This window comes from Chinchilla lanigera, unplaced genomic scaffold (assembly GCF_000276665.1).
Source record: "Chinchilla lanigera isolate Chin_1 unplaced genomic scaffold, ChiLan1.0 scaffold00166, whole genome shotgun sequence".
Classification (NCBI taxonomy): Eukaryota; Metazoa; Chordata; class Mammalia; order Rodentia; family Chinchillidae; genus Chinchilla; species Chinchilla lanigera.
The window spans coordinates 1,491,668-1,500,960 of NW_004955567.1; the positions used below are offsets into that span (position 1 = coordinate 1,491,668).

Consider the following 9,293-nt stretch of genomic DNA (forward strand, 5'->3'; position numbering starts at 1 on the left):
ATTATTTTTTTTTTATTTTTAGACAGGGTCTTGCTAAATCACCAAGTTGTCCAGGCTTGTCTCAAACTTGTGATCCTCCTGCCTCAGCCTCCAAGTGCTAAGAGGATAGGAGTATACCACCACACCCAGCTTCAGCAGGTTTTGAAATGTGTGCCAAGATGTGTGTGTATCTTCATATTTATTGATCTGTGAGGCAAAATGTGCACATCTTACATGCCCAGCTGGGTGGGTTTTCACAAACTAGGCACACCCACACACCGCAGCCCTGGGGGACAGGCAGGACCTTCCCGATCCGGGTAAACCCCTTTATGCTGTGCTCTGTGACCTTCTCCAAGGACAGAGCTCTCTGGGGTCTGGACGCTTGAACAAAGGTTTCATGCTCTGGTTCCCTCCAAGGAGTGTGTCCTGTTCCTCTGTGTGCTGGCTCCCTTTGCTCCAGGAAACGCTCCCAGGACTTAAGGATTCATCCTCAATAATGCACGTAATCCTCAGAGCACCACGGTGTACCTGTGTGGGAATGACCACCATGCGTTTCCCCACGCTCCTGTTAACGGGCACCGTTCAGTTCCTATGCTGGGAAGAACCACGCCGTGCTGAGTAGTTGAATCCCTGTCACTGACAGGGATGCACTCCTCCCTCCGCGTCTGCAGCTTGGGTTCCAGCACCCCAGAGAGCAAAACCCACTTTACATCAAATGGCACAGTGTTTGAGGACAACGCCTACACACATCTTCTGTGGTGAGCCATGCACTTGAGGTCACTTTCATATGATCTTGGTTATTTGAATATCCGCTTTGTTTTGAGAAATGTCTAGTCAAGGGTTTCTCCTTTCCTCTTTTTTTTTTTTTTCCAGAAAAGTGGACTCTGTTTTTCATTATATAGGAGGAATTCTTCTTTCTTGCAATGCACATGAGCTCTTTGTAAGGTATGTACACTATGAATATTACTCCCATTCTGGTAGGGTTTTTGCTTTTCCTGCTGTGTTTTGAAGGATAGCACTTCTGAATCATTTTGTTGTCCAGCTCCTCTATAATTTTATTTTCTGGTTAGTGCTTTGTGCGTGTGTCCTAAATGCTCACCTGCTACAAGGTACAAAGCTGTTGTCCTGCCAAAGGGAAGAACATCCTTTGTCTAACAACATTAGATGTCCACTCCATCTGGCCAGGGAGCTCCACAGGACAGGGACAGGACAGGAGGAGCAGCTGGGATTTCTGAGGTCTGCCCCCAGCTCTGGAAACAGGTACAACAGAAAGAGGGCTTCCTGCACCAGCCAAAAAGCTGGGGTCCCCGGGGCTTCACCTGCAGCCGCTGGAAAGGGGCTATGGTCCCAGCGTTCCTGTTGCTCCCCCTTGAAGCTCCCGCTAACCTAAGCCCCTAGAACAGTAGGCTATATGTGTTTTCTTCACAGGACTAAACACCACACGGATGACATAATTTTATTTTTTAATGTTTTGTTTTAGTAGCACATGTTTGTAGCATGTAATGTATCCATTCCTCCTACGGAGTTTGTGCAAATGCATACCAAATCTTCGTTCCTCTTCTACCCCTGCCTCTCCCTTCCCTTCCTGTCCTCCATCCCTTGATCCCCTTTCCACCGGAGAAAGATCTGTCTCCCTACTTGCTATTACCTTGCATTTTCCTTTTCAGAAGGTCTGCAGTTGGGATGAGACTGTAGCCCTTTCAGACTGGCACCTTTCACTGAGTAATATGCATTTCATCGTCCTATAAGTCTTTCCATCGCTTGATACATGTTCTTTTTTTGCATGGAGTAATATTCCATTGACCAACTGCACTAAATTATCTCTATCTACTGTAGGGCAATTTGCTTTGATCCAAGTTTGTGAAATAGTGAAGTAAAGCTGCTATAAGCATCCATGTGCAGATTTCAGGGTGGACAGAAGTTTTCAGCTCCTCTGAGTAAATACCAAGGAGGGCGATTCTGGATCATGTGGAGACAGAGTTTGCTTGACAAAAAATGGCCCCACTGCGCTCCAGAGGGGCTGTGGCCACTGCTCCCCGCCCGCTGTGTACCAGCTTCCCAGGTGTGGTGGTGTGTCCAGGGCTCCAGATTTGGGCCATCCTAACAGGCGTGCAGCCCTCACTGGGTGCTGAGATTTTGAAAAAGGTGCAGAACATCAGGACTTCCTCCTCTGGTCCTGTCTCCCACTCCCTGTGACCCTGGACAAGTCACTTCCTCCAAAGCTGTCATAAATGTGAATTTGGGAATCCCTTTCCTTGGAAGCCAATCAGCCAGTGTTTATCAGTTGCTTATTACAGCTCAGCGTCTGAAACCAGCGGTGAACAGAACAGATGCAGATGCGGCAGCACAAAGTCCAAGGAAGCAGACAGAGTCAAACAGCTAAGCACACTCTCTGCAGCCACCTCTGCAATGCCAGGACCAGGGTAACAGTCACCACGGAACAGGTAAACCTGCAGTACCGGTGGTTTCACACGAATCAATTCTGGTTCCCACTCGTGTAAATGACCACTGTGCATTTTGCCTGGCAGAGCTTGCATTTCCTCTGTAGGAGAGTTGCAAACACAACGCCCTGTGGTCTCCACCATCCTCTCGGGCAGAGCTGGCCTCCCCGTTGCTCAACACAAACAGAGAGGGCAGAGAACACACATCCACTTGTGAACGTCGCTGACCTGGAAGTGACAGACTTTGTCTCTGCTCAGTTTTCTTTGCTGTGAACGTCACAGTGGTCACATATGGATGCCAGGAATACTAGCAAAGCAGGCCATGACAGGCAGCAACTTCCCACAAACGCACTGAAGTGGAAAGGGGAAATGTTTGTTTCTCTGCTAAGCCGGCAGACAGCAATGCCTCATGTGAGATGTCATGTGAATAAGAGCACACACGAGAGCGCACAGCCCACGTGGTGCCCCAGCTCTCCCAGCCTGTGAGCCATCTGGTGTGACAGACCCCTCGGTCCCCAGCAGCCAGCCTGAGGTTCGGAGTGGCACAGGGAGACATCACAGGCTCCTCCAGGCACCAGCGTGAGTCCCAGCTCTCCTGAGGGCAGCCCTTGAAGGCTACAGCACAGAGAGACGGCTGTGTGCATGGCGGACTCCTCCCCACCCGCCTGGGTCCTTTGCTCTGGACTTTGACGCAGGAAGGGTTTCCCCACGGCCCATTCACTGTCCCTGACCCTGAACATGGGGATAGAACCTGCGGCTGGGCAACCTCTGGGCTCTGTCCAACCCAGGACCGCCACGTGGCTTTGGCTGCCTTTGTAACCTTGGTAGCATCTTTAATTGCACATGATGGAGATGTGGGCATTTTCCTGAGCTCCAATGGCATCTGCATCCCTAGAGTCATGATTTCCCTTTCCACCTCCACAGGACTCACCACACTGAGGGGGCCCCCAGCCACAGAGCCTCACAGAGCTCTTCCAGTGCACGACAACAGGAGAAGGTATCCGGAAAGGAAGGAGAATCTGGAATTGCATGAGTAACAAACACTTAGGAATTTAGACTCCAAAATCACTCGCAAAGGAGCCCCGTCAGCCTTCCCCGTCTGACTGCAGCCGTCCTCACGGCAGAGGGTTAAGGCTAGACCTCCACTGCTCAGGAGCACAGGCTGTGTGGCCCCTAGTCTCAGCCCTGGAATGCTCTGCTTCCCGGAACTGTGGTTCCCCATGCCGTGGACCAGCTGGGCCTTGGGGCAAGGGAGAGGTGGTCTCCCCGTGTCCTGCTCCTGGCCTGTGCGTCCTTCCTGGCAAACTCACATCTTACTGTGAGACACCAGAAGCAAAGATGGCCAGCCCCATCCTGCCTTGCCCAGCCGTAAAACAGAAGTGCAGGATGCGGAGTCACAGCCTCAGCTGTGGCAACTGTGGTTTTCTCACCAAGCGTTTCACAGAGAAGCCACCCACCAGGTCGGGGGCCTCCTTCCCCGGTGGGGAGGAGGAGCGCTGTCCTCCTAGCTGTTCTTCTGCTCCCTGTGCCAAAGCTGATCGGCCTCGTTGACCCAGTCATGAAAGACAAATGGGCAGCTCCAAGGTGTGCCGGGCAGAGGGGCTCTGAGTGCTGACTTGGTCTCTGGGTTTAAAGACATCGTACCGTGAGCTGTGCCCTAGATAGAGTGGGGAGCCCCACCTGGGCCACCTCCCCTGAGCCTGAAGAGGGTGACAGCGGCACGCTCTGCTCACCAGGACTGGGCACCCGCAGGGCTTGATTCGGATCAGTGGGGCTCTTCACGAGTGAGCAAGGCACACATCAAGCCATTCCAACAAACACACGGTTGCAGACAGAACCCAAGAGATCAGAGAGACCAATGGGGAATAACAGGGAGATTTTTTCCCGGAGTTTAGATGCACAACGACCCCCCCACTCTCAGCCAAAGTGCTGGGCGTTAGTACAAAGGTGCGGTTCTGGTTTTGTACATTTGGCAGAGGGCGCTGGCCTTTAGAAAGGGGGAGACGGGGCAAGCGAGGGCACAGGGGCGGGACAAAGCAGTGAATAACCTAGCCTTCAAAGAAGACAGAGCCTTCTGCCTCCTGTGAGAACAAGATGATGCAACCTCTGCTCCCAGGACAGCTGTCAATCTTATGTGACCAGAACAAGAAGTCATAGCTACGGTGTGGGGAGGGGGCTTGAGGGTCATTGCTCTTTAAATTCGGCTTTAACACTACCACAGTAACGCTAGATTCTAGAAAACACGTCAGCCTTACCCAAGTGTGATGTTGCACATCTGTAATGCTAGTGCCCTGGGAGGCTGAGGCAGGAAGATGACACGTTCAATTCCAGCCTGGGCAATTTCGCAAGACCCTGTCTCACAGTTTGAAAACTTCAAAGGAGCTGGGGATGTAGCAGGGAGAAAGGCTCAATCCTCAGAACCAGCGACAACCACAAGGTCAGCCTGAGCTATCTGCAGTTTCCCGAGATAACACAGTGTGTTTTTCACTCAAGTAACCAACGCTTTCACAGGAGCCCTGTGAGATGCCGGGGCTGCCTCAGGATCCAGACACCTCCAGCTCTGGTTCTGACCTGCACTGGAACCTGGACAGACTCTGAGGCCATTGAGGGGAAGGAGAGGAAAGAGAAAGTGGAAATGGAACTTTCTTTTGTGTCTTTAAACCCCTGAAGCTCCGCATCAGTGAGGATCGCCAGGGATGCACAGTGAGTGCGGAGGGCTGGGAATGCTTCCCGGTGGGAAGGGCAGAAATGCAGACCCACACCCAGGCACCAGGGAAGTGAGACCGGCTTCCGGCGCCCCGGGCCCCAGCTATTGCTGAGTGCTCAGTGCCCTGGGCAGGAAATCCCATGAGCTCCTGGGAAGAGGACCCTGGCCTGGAGCAGAGGTCAGCAGGGCAGAGGAACTGAGGAACAGCTCAGTGAGAACGGGCACAGGGTGGCAGGGAGCCCAGGTCCGGAGACAGCGTCCCCTGTTCTAGAGCTGGAGGCAATGCCAAACAGAAAATAGTGGCTGAGTGCTGCTGTCCTGGCTGAGCTGATGACCCAGGAAGTGTCTTTACGACAGTGGGACAGGTGCTGACAGTAAGCATGCTGTGATCACTTTGTTTTATTTCGTCTGGTTTGGTTTGGTATCAGGAATCAAACTCAGGACCTTGTGCTTGCCAGGCAGGCGCTGTGCCGCTGAGCTATTTCACCGGTCCTGTAATTGTTTTTTGTTTTGTTTTGTTTCTCCAAATGGGGACTGAATCATAGGGCAGAATGGGGACAGCAATTACAGGAGGAAATAAAAGCAGCGGCTCGCTTTTCCGAGCATACTCCGTGCTCAGCCAGCATGTCATGCAGGCATTTCTGCTCTTAGATCCCTTTTCAGGCCCGGGCTCCGGGTTACAGAATTTGATCGGCACGGTGCAGGCAGGAAGAGCTGCACCTGGATTTCACCTGCAGAGGCTGCTCTTAGCCATCGCTGTGAGAGACTGTGTTTCTTATGGTAAAACCTCGGGTCTAAACAGGCCTGGGAGGACGCACTCCTGCCCAAGAGAGAGACGCACGCCCAGGCCAGGACGGTAAGGAGAGGGCGGAGTAGATGGGTAGTTCGAGGAGGGGAAGGCGGCTCAAGAGAAAGACTCCTGGAAGTTTGGCTCCGGAAGTGTGCTTCTAGGTTACCTAAGACTCGACGTCAGCTGTTAAAAAAAAGAAATCAATAAAAAGGAAAGAGCATCTGTCTGTGTTCCTTGGCATTCCTCTGTGGTCCAGGGAATCAAGGTCCCCACACGAGTTGGGAGTGGGGAGTCCAGGCCAGAGCCTCGGCCCTGTGAGGGCGCCTGGCCGCTCCCCAAGACACAGGCAGCTGGCAGTGCCCAGAAGCTGAGCAGAAGGGGCCAGAGAATTTCACCCACGAACGGCAAACACAAACCGAGTCCTGAGGATCCTCGACATGAGAGTGTAGCTGCTGGAACGACCTCTCAGCAGTGAGGGGAACAGAGGCCAACCGCAGCATGGGGCCACAGAAGGGACACAGAGACGTGACAGCCACGGGGCACCGGTGACTGGGCTCCCGTGCACGTGTGTGATGGGTTGCACGGATGTGTGGGCATATGTGTGCGTGTGTCGTATGCAAATGAGGGTACTGAAAGGAGGAGGCAGAAGCAATCTTTGAAGACTTCGCAGCTGGCATTTCCTAAAACCAGGGGAAGACCTCCAGTGCAGACCTGCTGTCTGCTCAGCAGCTTATATCTGACCTGCTGATTGGTTTGTTTGTTTTTTGTCTTTTTGAGACAGGGTCTCCCTATGCAGTTCAGGCGGGTCTCGAGCTCACTTTGTAGCCCAGGCTGGTCTCGAATTTGCAGTGATCCTCCTGCCTCAGCCTCCCGAATGCTGGGATTACAGGCGTGCTCCACCACTCCTGGTTGTGACCTGCTGAAAGGGGCCCAGGAGACCAGGGAGATGACGGGGAGAAAGCGGAACCGAGGTAAGCCCGTCCCCGTGCCGACTCCCCTTGCCGCCCGTAGTAGCTCGCTGTTACTGTGCGCAGGTATTGATAAAAAATGAAATCTCTATTTCGAGAAGAAATTCACCTGTTTGAAACTAACCGCCACACTGACCCAGCTCGGTTCCTCTGCGGCTTCCCAAGGCCAGTTAGAATTCAGTCTTCTAGTTGTCCAGTCAAACACAATATCAGCGTCTTCAGGACTCTTCCCTCTGCCTTGCGCCCCAGGTGATCCCTGAGCTTCCCTAAGGGCCCCAGGTCCTTTCCTTCTCCCACCTCCACTCCCGCCCCCCGCCAGCTTCCCAGCATCCTCAGGGCCCTCCCTCCCAGGCAGAGCAAGGAACACAGGGATTCCCTGGACCGGCAGCCAGGGCAGAGGGCGGCACCATGACTCATGCGCATGCGCCCAAACTCTGCCAGCTGCTGCATGCGCATGCGCCCACATTCCTGCCCGCCGGTGCCAGCCTGCCAGCCGAGCCCATGGTGGAGCTGGGCATATCCAGATGGGAGAGGGCGACTCGCCAGCTTCACGCCTATCTTTCCTGGAAATCAGTCCCTTGAGAGCAAAACTTGGTCAGAGTGGAAGGAAGCTACAGAGGAGCCCTCCACAAACGCCTGCACACCTGATGGGCGATGGGAGAAAGCCAGCCAAGCGCCGGCTTTCCTGGGGGAAGTGTCTGACTCCTGTGAGCCCAGGACGGCACTGTACTGTGGGCCGGGCACGGGGGTGCACGCCTCTGACCCCTGCAGTCTGGGAGGCTGAGTCAGGAGGAGCGAACCTGTGAGACCAGCTGGGCATCTTAGCAACTAAGCAAGCTTCTGTCTCCAGAGAAAAATAAAAGGGCTGGGATGGAGCTTGGGTTCAGTCCCAGTAACACCACTACCCTCGAACCGAAGGAAAATTGAAAGAACAGGACTGCGGCTTTGGGAAGAGCCTGCTCTGGAGGACGGTACCTCCTGAGAAGAATCGCCCTGACCAGCAACAAAAGCAGGCACCTGAGAGGAACAGGACTGAGATGAGTGGGGGCCAACGGGGCGCCTTCCCCAGGGCCCCGAGCTCCTCACAGAAGGCCTGGCCGCCTCCTGAGGGAGGAGGGCCTGGGACACCCTGCTCCCACCACCGTCCCCAGACTGTCAGGGAGGAGGTGCCGGTCCGGGCAGGGGCTGTGCAAGGACGGTAGGACGGCTCCCTGGGCTCACCAGGGCTCTCATGAAAACCAGGCTCTGCCCGGAGTCCAAGTCCAGCTCCATGGGACAGGACTCGCTGATGACAGACACAACCTGGCACAAAACAGGGACGCTGCACAGTGAGCACTCCAGCCACTGCCTGTCCCTCCTCCACCTGGGCACACTCGAGGGCTGTCACCCTGGCTGTAACCGTGGGGCTCTGCACCTTGGTCTGCACTGGGTGCCCCCTGCACTCACTCACCTCTCATCCAGCCACTCTGGCACCCTCACTGGAGCCTGGTATGCGCCTGCCGCAGGGCCTTTGCACCAGCAAGTGTTCTTGCTCCAGAAAACCATGCGGCCCCCTCCCTCCTGCAGGCTGGACCCCAGCGTCTCCTCTCACTGTGGTCATGCCCTGACGTCGAACCACCCTGTCCTACACTCCCCCCTTCTGTGCCTACCGCTAACACTGCATGTGCTTCACAGATCTTTATTCCTCATCATCTGTGCTCCCCACTGCCACCCCTCCCAGCACTGCGTGGACATCTTTTCTGAAGTGCCCCCTGCCCTGTGTCTGCACCTGGGTCATGCCTGACATGCAGTGGAGGTTCCATGAACAGGCCCAAGGGAAAGGTGACTGCACGGGGCCCACAGGGTGCCCAGGAGGTGTGAGGGAGGGTCTGGGATCCTGGAACACAGCCCCAGATGCCAGATTTGCACATCTGGATCCTGGCTATGCCGGTTCCAAACTGTGTGATTTTGGGGCTGGGGATTTAGCTCAGCAGCAAAAGCGCCTGCCTGGCAAGTGCAAGGTCGTGAGTTCGGTTCCCGGTACCGGAGAAAAAAAACAAAATAAAATAAAATAAAAATAAAAACAAACTGCGTGATTTTAGGCTGTGTGTTGGTTTGGGGCTGATTTTGCAAGGGGAACAACATAACACAGGACACATACTTTGTATGATTATTTATAAGTCACCCAAGGAACAGTATACAAAAGAATGCAGGGAATCTGTCCACACACTAAGACCAAGGAATCCAGCTGAGGGCCTGGATCCCACATGAGTCCTACATGAGTCCTACATGAGTCGAGCTGAATACTCAGAGCTCATAACAATGCCTCCCACGAGTCCAACTGGAGGCCCAGAACCCATGACAACGTCTCATGCAGACCTGTTTCACGGATCTGCTGGGAAGGCCCAAAGGTCAGTGGTGGAATCTAC

The 9,293-nt window shown here is 54.2% G+C and overlaps 2 long non-coding RNA genes across 3 annotated transcripts; both read left to right on the forward strand.

Moving 5' to 3' along the window:
• Positions 1-166: 166 nt before the first annotated feature.
• LOC102011818 lies at positions 167-6,741 on the forward strand. Of its 2 annotated transcripts, none has more exons than XR_001232412.1 (4): positions 167-737; positions 853-924; positions 2,264-5,123; positions 5,779-6,741. It is a non-coding gene; the product is annotated as an uncharacterized LOC102011818 (long non-coding RNA). The 2 variants fall into 2 exon arrangements; XR_001232411.1 differs by having other exon boundaries at positions 2,264-5,983; positions 6,699-6,739.
• Position 6,742: 1 nt separating this feature from the next.
• On the forward strand, positions 6,743-7,794 carry LOC102026684. The gene is made up of 2 exons (XR_001232413.1): positions 6,743-6,888; positions 6,987-7,794. It is a non-coding gene; the product is annotated as an uncharacterized LOC102026684 (long non-coding RNA).
• Positions 7,795-9,293: the final 1,499 nt, after the last annotated feature.